General features: G+C 34.2%; 1 protein-coding gene across 3 annotated transcripts in view; it reads right to left on the bottom strand.

Moving 5' to 3' along the window:
- LOC122266581 (uncharacterized) overlaps nt 1–1,978 on the bottom strand; it is a 6,873-nt gene extending 4,895 nt beyond the window's left edge. The window contains exons 1-3 of one of the 3 annotated variants that reach the window (XM_086542587.1): nt 1,870–1,967; nt 1,476–1,596; nt 1,124–1,344 (exon numbers count right to left, since the gene is read on the bottom strand). The gene's annotated coding sequence lies outside the window, so the exon portion shown is untranslated. Of the gene's footprint in view, nt 1–1,123; nt 1,345–1,475; nt 1,597–1,869 lie in introns of all 3 variants that reach the window. The other 2 variants (XM_043036374.2, XM_086542588.1) reach the window with 2 other exon arrangements.
- Between the last annotated feature and the right edge of the window lie 522 nt (nt 1,979–2,500).

A 2,500-nucleotide genomic window follows, 5' to 3' on the forward strand; every position in this document is an offset into this window, starting at 1 on the left:
CGACCATTACACTGGTTTGGCATCACTGTGTGGGTGGAGCTTATATGTAAAATGAGCCATAATAAATTGTCAAAGTATTTCAAGAAACTGCAGATAAGGCCACTGCAGATAATATATTATGTGTCCAAATTGGCTAAAAGTCAAATATGGATGAAAACTTTTATAGACACAGACAGAAGCATTTCTCATTATTTGGAGATTGCCATTTGTTTTTATTAGAAGCATTAGGTTACAATAATTTATTCCTATCACTATTAAATGATTACCATCCAAATTACTGGTCACATCAGTAATATTATTTGGTCTAGTAAGTACATGATGTAATATCTTATGATGTACCATTCCACACTTTTATCAAAATTAACAATTACTGAGAGTCTACAATGCTTATACTGCTTATACTGTGTATACTGTATCCTCGCAGCGCTCGTGACATATACGAGGACTTGCATAATGTGTCATGGCCGAGTTGTGTTAGCATTAGTGTTTTTTTCTACTGGATACTGTACGAGATCTTTCAGAATATAGGTCGTATATGATACAATGGCTTACTTGACTTCCATTATTGTTACATAGATGTGTGATTTGCTTATACCAGGAGAGGTACGGATGTGCCATACTAGCATTAATTTTATTATTTCTTTATGGAACAGTATGTAAAAATATAAAACTTATAATGATTAGTTTACCATATTACTTCAACTTTTTCCTTTTGTCCCCTGAGTCACTGAGGTCTCTCAACAAGGTCACTCTTCCCACCCTCCTCCCAACCCATGTAAATGACTTGTCACATGCACAGGGGGAAGAGGTTGATTATGCATATATTTGATATATACTACATCATGACTATGTTGAGGTTTAGGCTTAAAAAATTTTATAATCAATAGCGACATTTAAAATTTGGCGCGCACCGGCATACTGGATTCGCTGTGGGGCTTTTTTTCAACTGTTCGTAGTGAAGGGGTTAAAATGATGGCAGTTATAATAATTATGACTGCAATTGTCATTGTCACTTACTTGTTACTCACAGCACATAGTGTAATGTATGATGAAACTAACAAATATGGTTCTGATTTAGTTCTTTAACACCTAACAACAAGGAATAGTAACATTCATGCTATACCTTAAACACCTTGAAGGCTTCCTCCACTGCTGAGTACAGTCCCCTTGAAACTGGATTTGAGTCGACTGTATCTAACCGTTTCCGTAGCACATTGTTCTTCCTGGTGAAGTGACCCCTAACTGTTCCTTATTTCAGCTTGACCTTGTTGCTTCATTAAATCCTTTCCCTAGGCCATCAAATGTGCTGTTGCATCTACTCACTTTGTTTGAGCATGATTCAACCTACAAAAAGATTCCTTGGGTTATACCAAAATAAATGAATTACATAATAATCCAGTAAGATTACAATATATATACACGTATAATTGTACACATAACATACAATATCACATGTTCTCTGGGTATCAACTCACAATACTGATGACACAGATGTCCTTGGGGAAATATTGAGCAACAGAGCTCAACATTGGCACAACACACAATCGAGACAAACTGATCAACTTCACATGTTGCAGCAACCAATACATACACAAGCTGCAAGCCAGCAAATAAAGATAAAACTGGCTAAATCGTCCGGATCGAAATATTAGTATCGACGCAAACAGAATTAAGGACAACACCTTATAATAACACTGACATTAAACAAGATATCATAATCATGGACACTGAACCAGCTATCACAATAAAGAATCATTCAAAATTCATCAGTCATGCATGTACAGATTATGTACCAACCACATTGACGGGATAGGTCTTAACTGTAACATCACAGCTACATCTCCAACACAATTACACCCTATGACATACCTGTGTACGGCTCACAAATGGGACAGTCAAATGATCCAAATAGACATCCCGTTTCCGTGCTGAGCGTCGCTTCTGTTACCATGACCACCGCCGCTTTCTTGTTGTTTACATTCGTCAAACAAAAGCTAGCGGCGAAGCGTAATCTCTGTTTAGCATAGTAATCCGATATGGATATTTATCAAATTACACAAAAAGTCTCTCTCTCTCTCTCTCTCTCTCTCTCTCTCTCTCTCTCTCTCTCTCTCTCTCTCTCTCTCTCTCTCTCTCTCTCTCTCTCTCTCTCTCTCTCTCTCTCTCTCTCTCTCTCTCTCTCTATATATATATATATATATATACATATATATATATATATATATATATACATATATATATATATATATATATATATATATATATATATATGTATGTATGTATTGTGTGTGTGTGCATATAGACATGAATGTGTATGTATATATCTGTATATATACATATGTTTATGCCTTTATACAAAAAAAAACATATATACACATATATATACGTATATATATATATATATATATATATATATATATATATATATATATATATATATATATATATATATATATATATATATATATATATATGTATGTATGTTACGCTCAATGTCAAT

This window comes from Penaeus japonicus, unplaced genomic scaffold (assembly GCF_977035675.1).
Source record: "Penaeus japonicus unplaced genomic scaffold, GWHDUDI00000001_assembly GWHDUDI00000012, whole genome shotgun sequence".
Classification (NCBI taxonomy): domain Eukaryota; kingdom Metazoa; phylum Arthropoda; class Malacostraca; order Decapoda; family Penaeidae; genus Penaeus; species Penaeus japonicus.